Consider the following 9,602-nt stretch of genomic DNA (forward strand, 5'->3'; position numbering starts at 1 on the left):
GCAATTTTTATTCTATCAATATATCCATGATCAACATGCTTTACATGCTAGTTACTGACAAATACTTTAATTCCAGTGACTTGGTTTTGTTTTAATTAGGCTTTAAGTTAGGAGAACTTAATAAGAGAGGTAAAAGTGTCTACTATGCTAGATTCTTTATGATGCTTGCTAACCATCTTATTGAGAATATTGTGATTGAGAACCCAACCAACAAGCTGAATTATTGGGTTCAAGAAAGAAGAATAATTACAGATCTTAATAGAGCAAATCATCACAAAGAGGTACCCTTATATTATTTTCCAGTAATTGAGGGACCTCAGTTAAGTGAGGTAATTTCTACTGTCTCTACTCTTCCAACCTCACACATTTCTTTGCCTTCTAGTGTAGCTATGGCATCTGTGCCAATGACCAAACAGATGCCTACCCAAGCTGCCAAAACAAAAATTCCAAAATCCAAAGCTAAGAAAGCCCCCTCTGATTTCTTTCAAAAGAAATCAGTTGTAAAATTTACTAAACCTAAAGAGGGGAGTGTGAAGGAGGGTAAGAAAGGTGAGGGACAGGGTGAAAATCAAAGAAGCCCTAAGAATAAGGGTGGAGAGGTGAGTGTTTCCTAGCCTAGCCACACTGCAGTTTCTCAATAAACTGCAGTGCTTAAAAAGGGTTTAAGCTTATTACTAGTTGCATCCTCCCAAAAGGATGTGACTATTGAACAAAGCTTTCAGCCAAGAGCACATGCCAAGAGGGTAAGGGGCACAAGCTTACCCTAAACCTATATCAGAAAGAAGAAACCAAAAACCCTTGGGGATGCACGGGGCACACACTTAGTGCAAACTGGTGCTAAAGACCCAGTCAATGCACCTTCTCAAAGTCAGGCTGATGTGGCTCCAATAAATGTGAAGTCACAACCAAAATCTCTCATAATTGAAGCACCTAATACACCAAATTCATCCACACACTCACTAAATGTTGACATGATCAATACATCACTTCCAAATTCTCCATCTTTAACTCTCTTGGAGCAGCCAAAAATCCAAGTAATTGAGCATCATCTTTTAGATGATTTGTTGGCTCATTTACCATTCCTTTCTGAGACTGTTGAGACATCTGTGCCAAAATTTTCATCAATCTGGATAGATTCTACAATAGTCTCCACTCCAAACTCTTTCATTTCTACTATCCTAATGGATATTTATCATCCATCGAGTAGTGATTGTATCCCAACGGATAAGCCTAACAGCAGTCATCCGTCGGATAGCCATACTACTAACCCGATAGATATTCATCATCCGTCGGGTGTGATAAGTGGCATTTTATACCACTTAGAACGTCTTATAATAGCTTAAACTGGTGTCTTGAAATCAAGTATTTTGTGTATTTGATGCCTTTTTCTAGTGTTTGTGCGTTTCAGGGTATTAGTTGCATTTCGAGGGAGAAATCATCAATAATAAGCCTTGCCATGTGTTCAGCATTGCAAGTGGGAAGAGAGGGGCAGATTACAGTGAAGAAACGGAGAAACAGACAAAAATTCCAGAAAGGGTCTGAGCGCCCGCTCAGCTATGCTGAGCGGCCGTGCAGGAAGCTGAGCGCCCCTCAGCTATGCTGAGCGGCCGCGCAAGGTCGAGAATTCAGAATATTTATTTTAGACTCCTATTTCTGTTTGGCTTCCAACTTCTGAGTAATCTGAGTTTTATAGGACTCCTATATAAGTAGATTTCAGAGACGTTTCACGTGTGTTGGATCGTTGTATTAATCGAGGAACGAAAGAGATAAGGTAGAAGACCGTTTTAGCACACCGCAACAAAGAGGAAGCATATTTTCTTGTGATTCTTTATTTTGTTGTAACGTTGGATGCTAGTTTTCTTTACTTTGAACCTATTACTCTTGTGACGTACTCTGGTTTAATATAATTAGTTTAGTTATTATTCTGTTGTGTTTATTTATCATGTTTTCATATGAACCCATGATGATGATGAGTGCTAACATAGGCTAATCGTGATCATGGGGTCGTAACGGATTTACTATGGAATTCTTTAGTTAGTTGTTTAATACCTTAGTGTGTGATGATTGTATGATATCTAGTATTGGTTGTGCATATTCATCTTATGTGCGTCGCGAACATATAAGATAGGGTGTTAATCTCTTTTGAAGCGACGGTGGATCTCGAGGTTTAGAACTTGCCATGCTAGCATAGGTTCATGTATGTGTCTGCATGATTAGTGGGTAACTCTAACCATTTTATTCGCCCTGTGTAATCAAAAGGACTAACTTGTTCTTAAATCATTATGTTGTCAATTTCTGTAGACATATAGGGACTCAACATAATTGATGCTTATTCAACTTCTATCTTAATTGTGGATGTTTGGTAGAATGGTATTAGTATAATGAAAGTTGGCTTTTATCAGTTTCGTGTTATTCGATTAATATCATCGTTGTTGCATGCTAAGGGTAATAACAATGACTATTGAAGAAAGTAGTAATGAAGTTGTGATCTCATGAGTGTTTTAATATTGTTAATTCGAGGTGTTAATTAAGTGGTTAATTTTAGTAGTTAATTATAGTTAATAATTAGTTACTCAAATCTAAGTGTTATTGTCTTAACATTGAGAAGTAATCATACAGTGGTGAGTGAGTTTAATTGAACATAATTAGTCTGAGTCTCTGTGGGAACGAACTAGAAAGTATTCTATATTACTTGTGAATGCGTATACTTACGTGAATATTAGTGCGTGTTTTCGCCCTAACAAGTTTTTGGCGCCGCTGCCGGGGACTCGGCGTATTTGTTTAGTTTATATACTTACCATCATTGGTCGTTAGGACTCAGTGATTAAGACGTGTTACTTATTTTTTTCGGTTGTGTTTTCAGGTATTTTAGCGAGCGTTTATGCAAACTCGTTCTCGTACTCGCAAGAGGACTTTAGATACAGCTGAGGAGACAGACGAAGTTCTTGATATTCTGGAGAAGATAGATTTTGAAGATTCGGATTCAGAAAGTGAGCAGAAGGAGCCATTAATCATGGGTGATCGTATTGTTCCGGCAGATCCAGCTCTTATGGATTTTTCTCGGCCTAAAATTGATGACATTCAGTCTAGCATCATGCACCCGGCTATTGAGGCCAATAACTTTGAAATCAAGTCGGGCACTATTCAGATGGTGCAGAACTCTGTTTCTTTCGGAGGAGCTGCGACTGAATACCCTAACATGCACATAAGGAATTTTGTCGAGATCTGCAGTACTTTCAAATATAATGGTGTGACTGATGAGGCTATCAAGCTGAGGCTTTTCCAATTCTCACTGAGGGATAAAGCTAAGGACTGGTTACATTCTGAACCAGCTGGGTCCATCACTACTTGGCAAGATCTTGCGCAAAAGTTTCTAGTGAAGTTTTATCCAATGGCAAAGACTGCTGCTATGAGGAGTGCTCTTACTCAGTTTGCGCAGCAACCTACAGAATCTATGTGCGAAGCTTGGGAGCGCTACAAGGAAATGTTGAGAAAGTGTCCACATCATGGAATGCCCGATTGGATGGTGATCACTGGTTTCTATAATGGTTTAGGGGCCTAATCTCGGCCCATGCTCGATGCAGCAGCTGGAGGCGCCTTGTGGGCCAAAAGCTATACTGAGGCTTATAATCTTATTGAGACTATGGCTGCAAATGAGCATCAAAACCCAACTCAAAGGATGATGCCGGGGAAGGTAGCAGGTATTCTGGAAGTCGATGCAGCCACCGCTATTGCAGCGCAGCTCCAAGTGCTGTCTATGAAGGTCGATTCTCTAGCTACCTATGAAGTTAATCAAATAGCTATGGTCTGTGAGCTTTGTGCAGGTTCTCATGCTACGGATCAGTGTTCTCTTGTTAACAAATCTGTTCAGTATGTGAACAATTATCAGCGACAACAGCAGCCTGTGCCAACTACTTATCATCCTAACAACAGAAATCATCCAAATTTCAGCTGGAGTAATAATCAGAATGCTATTCAGCCACCATATCAGCAAGGTGTGAGTAAACAGTTCAATCCACCTGGATTCCAGCAACCACAGCAGTATGCTCAAAGGCAATCATATCCTCAACAGGGAGGTGCAGCTGCCCCCACTAGTGCTGATTTTGAGGAACTTAAGTTGTTGTGCAAGAGTCAGGCGGTGTCAATCAAGACTATGGAGAATCAAATCGGTCAAATAGCCAATACAGTGCTAAATCGTCAACCTGGCACACTTCCCAGTGACACGGAAGTACCAGGCAGGAAGGAAGCTAAAGAGCAAGTCAAGGCTATTACCTTAAGGTCTGGGAAGGTTGCTGATGCTGGAAAGGCAAAAGAAGGAGAAACTGAAGTTGGAGATGAAGAAGCTAAGCAAAAGGAGAAAGCGGCGGAACCAAGGAAGACTATTGTTGAACACACTCTGCCTGAGGGTAATACAGGGGAGAAACAGCTCTATCCTCCTCCACCTTTCCCTAAGAGATTGCAACAACAAAAGCTGGATAAGCAGTTCGGTAAGTTTCCGGAGGTGTTCAAGAAACTTCACATCAATATACCTTTCGCTGAGGCTCTGGAGCAAATGCCTAGTTATGCGAAGTTTATGAAGAGTATTCTTTCAAGGAAGGTGAAACTGGATGACCTTGAGACCGTTGCTCTAACGGAAGAATGCAGCGCTGTGCTGCAGCAAAAGTTACCTCCAAAGCTTAAAGATCCAGGTAGCTTCACCATTCCTTGCACCATTGGCAAGTTGTCGTTTGACAAGTACCTTTGTGATTTGGGAGCAAGCATCAATCTGATGCCATTGTCGATCTTTAAAAAGTTGGACTTGCCTGATCCAAAACCCACCTACATGTCTCTACAATTGGCTAATCGTTCTATTACTTACCCAAGGGGCATAGTGGAGGATGTGCTAGTAAAGGTGGATAAGCTCTTCTTTCCTGCAGACTTTGTTATTTTGGATTTCGAGGAAGATAAGAAGACTCCCATAATCTTGGGAAGACCTTTCTTGGCTACTGGCCGTACCTTGATAGATGTGCAGAAAGGTGAACTTACTATGTGGGTGCAGGATCAGGATGTGACCTTCAATGTATTCAAAGCAATGAAATTCCCTACAGAAGATGAGGAGTGCTTAAAAGTGGATTTGATTGATTCTGCGGTTACTTCGGAACTCGATCATATGCTAATGTCTGATGCATTAGAAAAGGCCTTAGTAGGGGATTTTGACAGTGATGATGAGGATGGCAATGAGCAATTACAATATCTTAATGCTTCTCCCTGGAGGCGAAAGTTGGACATGCCGTTTAAATCTTTGGGTACTTCTGACCTCAAGAATGCTGAAGGAAAGCTCAAACCATCAATTGAGGAAGCACCTACCTTGGAGCTTAAGCCATTTCCTGAACACTTGAGGTATGCTTTTTTAGGTGATGCATCTACATTACCTGTTATTATTGCATCTGACCTTTCAGGTAGTGAGGAGGAACTCTTAAGGATTTTGAGAGAATTCAAATCGGCTATTGGATGGACCATAGCAGATATCAAGGGGTTCAGCCCTTCATATTGCATGCATAAGATTCTGCTAGAGGAGGGTAGTAAGCCAACTGTTGAGCAATAGCGCAGACTTAATCCTATCATGAAAGAGGTGGTGAAGAAAGAAATTCGAAAGTGGCTGGATGCAGGAATCATTTATCCTATTTCTGACAATTCTTGGGTGAGCCCCGTGCAATGTGTGCCTAAGAAAGGGGGTATTACTGTGGTAGAAAATGAGAAGAACGAGCTCATCCCCACTCGAACAGTCACAGGATGGAGAGTATGCATGGACTACCGAAAGTTGAACAAGGCCACGAGGAAGGATCACTTCCCTCTTCCGTTTATTGATCAGATGCTTGACAGGTTGGCTGGTCATGATTATTACTGTCTTCTGGATGGCTACTCGGGGTATAATCAAATTTGTATTGCACCAGAGGATCAAGAAAAGACTACCTTCACTTGTCCATTTGGCACGTTTGCTTTTCGCAGAGTTTCGTTTGGGTTATGTGGCGCACCGGCCACTTTTCAGAGATGTATGATGGTTATATTCTCTGATATGATTGGGAATAACGTCGAGGTGGTCATGGATGACTTCTCCGTCTTTGGACATTCATATGATGAATGTTTGAATAATCTTCGTGCCGTGCTCAAAAGGTGTATGGAAACTAATTTGGTGCTCAATTGGGAAAAATGTCATTTTATGGTACGTGAAGGCATTATTCTTGGGCATAAGGTCTCTAGCAAGGGTCTTGAGGTGGATAAAGCCAAGGTAGGAGTCATTGAAAATCTTTCACCACCTATTTCTGTGAAAGGAATCCGTAGTTTTCTTGGTCATGCGGGTTTTTATCGGTGTTTCATCAAGGACTTTTCGAAGATATCTAAGCCGCTGTGCAACTTGCTTGAGAAGGATGTGCCTTTCAAATTTGATGATGAATGTTTGACGGCATTCGAGACTCTTAAGAAGAGTTTAATCACTGCACCAGTTATTGCAGCACTGGATTGGACAGAGCCTTTTGAGATGATGTGTGATGCTAGTGATTATGCGGTAGGTGCAGTTCTTGGGCAACGCAAGAATAATCTCTTTCATGTGGTCTACTATGCTAGTAAAACCTTAAATGGGGCCCAAATGAACTACACCACTACTGAGAAGGAGCTCTTGGCTATAGTCTTTGGTTTCGAGAAATTTTGATCTTATCTATTTGGGGCAAAAGTTACAGTATTCACTGATCATGCGGCCATTCGCTATTTGGTTTCCAAGAAGGATTCGAAGCCAAGACTCATTCGTTGGGTGCTCTTACTACAGGAATTTGAGTTAGAGATCAAGGATCGAAAAGGTACTGAGAATCAAGTAGCTGACCATCTCTCTAGATTGGAGAATCCCGATTCTACTTCACATGATAAGACATTGATCAACGAATCTTTTCCGGATGAGCAGTTGTTCACAGTTCAGGAGGAAGAGCCATGGTTCGCAGATATTGTGAATTATCTTGTCAGCAATATAATACTTCCTAATTTGACCACAGCTCAAAAGAAGAAGTTTCTGCATGAGGTGAAGTGGTATATGTGGGATGAGCCGTATTTGTTTAGACAGGGAGCTGACCAGATCATCAGGAGATGTATCCCATTCTGTGAGACGGGGGGGATATTACGAGACTGCCACTCCACAGTTTATGGTGGACACTATGGTGGTGAGAAGACGACAGCTCGTATTCTGCAAGCAGGTTTTTTCTGGCCTACTTTGTTTAAGGATGCTCATCAGTTTGTTTTAAGGTGTGATTGTTGCCAAAGAGTGGGAAATTTGACGAGAAAGGATGAGATGTCACTAAATATGATGCTTGAAGTCGAGGTCTTTGATGTTTGGGGAATCGATTTCATGGGGCCTTTTGTCTCATCCTGCAACAATCAGTGCATATTGCTGGCAGTCGATTATGTCTCAAAATGGGTGGAAGTCAAAGCTCTACCGATAAATGATGCAAGGGCAGTGTTGAATTTTCTTCATAACCAGATTTTCACAAGGTTCGGAACGCCACGAGTAATCATAAGTGATGAAGGGTCGCATTTCTGCAACCGTAAGTTCACTTCTATGATGCAGCATTATAATGTGAATCATCGAGTTGCTACTGCCTATCATCCACAAACAAATGGTCAAGCGGAAGTGTCTAACAGAGAGATCAAGCGCATTCTAGAGAAGGTTGTTTGTCCGTCAAGGAATGATTGGTCTTTAAAGCTCGATAAAGCTGTTTGGGCTTACAGAACAGCATACAAAACTCCACTTGGTATGTCCCCGTTTCAACTGGTGTATGGTAAGGGATGTCATTTACCTGCGGAGCTTGCGCATAAGGCCTATTGGGCGTTGAAAAAGTTGAACCTGGATCTAGATGTAGCTGGAAAGAAGCGAATGCTTCAGCTTAATGAACTTGATGAATTTCGACTCCAAGCGTACGAGAACAACAAAATGTACAAGGAAAAGGTGAAGAGGTGGCACGATAGGAAGCTACATCCTAAGTTATTCATCCCGGGGCAACAAGTTCTCTTATTCAACTCTCGTCTTCGACTTTTTCCTGGGAAGTTGAAATCAAGGTGGTCTGGACCTTTTATTGTCAAAACTGTGTTTCCACACGGAGCGGTGGAGATTTTTGAGAATGATCCGAACCAAGCATTCAAGGTTAATGGTCAGCGTTTGAAGCACTACTATGGGGAAACGGTAAACCGAGAAGTGGTTAGTGCCGTTTTATTGTCAACTTGAGGAAGGTACGCAACGTCAAGCTAATGACAAAAAAAGCGCTGTGTGGGAGGCAACCCATGATTTGTTGTTACAGGAACCCTTAGAAGTTAATAACCTATCCAAAACCACAAAAAAAATCAGAAAAACGGGACCAGAAAAAAAAAATCCAGTAGCCCCCTGAGCGCCCGCTCAGCTCTGCTGAGCGACCGCTCAGCAAGCTGAGCGCCCGCTCAGCCTAGCTGAGTGACCGCTCAGGGGTCGGCTGGGAGAAAAAAAATTTAGTCCATAAAAAATCCAAAAAAAAATCAGAAAACAAATTACAGACCATAAAACCCACGACCTATTTCCCATTATCCCATGATTTTACATCTTAAACCCACTACTAATCAAATTCTACCCTAATCCTTACCCTATATATACATACACATATCCCATATATCTCCCATACACTTTCTACACTTCAACTCTCTCCCAAACACAAAAACACAAATCTCAAGCACTTTTATTCAAATTCGATGGCACCCAAGAGAGCAAGGACTATTGATAGCAGCAGCACTATCCCTACTGCTGATTCTTCGAGAGGTACTGCTGCGAGGCCTCGTTTGAATGATAGGGCTGCGGAGGAAGAGTACACTAGGCTTCTGGGGAAGCCGATTCTGAAGGAGAGGGGATTTTTACCATCCGGGAGGGATGGTGAGTTGTTGCCGATGATTGCTGAGAAGGGGTGGATAGCTTTTTATGAGTCGCCTGAAGCAGTGCCGATGAGCGTGGTTCGCGAGTTTTATGCGAACGCGAAGGCCGAAAAGAATGGGTTTTCTGTGGTCCGGGGGATGACAGTGGATTACCACCCAGCGGTGATTCGCCGTGTGATTGGGCAGAGATAGAGGAAGCCCACGGAGGAGAACTGGAATGAGAAGACTGCTGAGGATTTTGACTTGGATTTGATTTGTGCTACTCTCTATAGGTCGGGCACAGTATGGACTTTCAAGACTGGAACTAATGAGTATCGTCACTTTCCGGCGATCGCAATGGACAGGTATGCCCGTGCATGGAATGCGTTTATTTGTGCTAATATTCTGCCTTCTTCACATGCACATGAGGTCACAGTTGAGAGAGCACAGTTGTTGTGGGGAATTTTGAATGAGGAGTACTATGTGGACCTTGGTGAGTTCATCTATCAAGGAATTCTAAAGTTTTTGAGGGGAGCTAAGCACATGAACATCCCATATGCATCCACGGTTACTAAGCTTTGCCGAGCGGTGGGAGTTCAGTGGCCGTCTCATGAGCAGTTGCAGTTGTCGGCCGCTCCTATTGATTCCGGGACTCTGAATGCGATGCAGGAGTGGATCGGTGGTGAGCCCGAGGAGCATGGGTTGGG

General features: G+C 42.3%; 1 non-coding gene across 1 annotated transcript; it reads right to left on the bottom strand.

The window, feature by feature from the left end:
- Positions 1-3,406: 3,406 nt before the first annotated feature.
- On the bottom strand, positions 3,407-3,513 carry LOC141722094 (small nucleolar RNA R71). Its single transcript, XR_012575125.1, has one exon. It is a non-coding gene; the product is annotated as a small nucleolar RNA R71 (small nucleolar RNA).
- Positions 3,514-9,602: the final 6,089 nt, after the last annotated feature.

This window comes from Apium graveolens, chromosome 4 (genome assembly GCF_009905375.1).
Source record: "Apium graveolens cultivar Ventura chromosome 4, ASM990537v1, whole genome shotgun sequence".
NCBI classification, from domain to species: Eukaryota; Viridiplantae; Streptophyta; class Magnoliopsida; order Apiales; family Apiaceae; genus Apium; species Apium graveolens.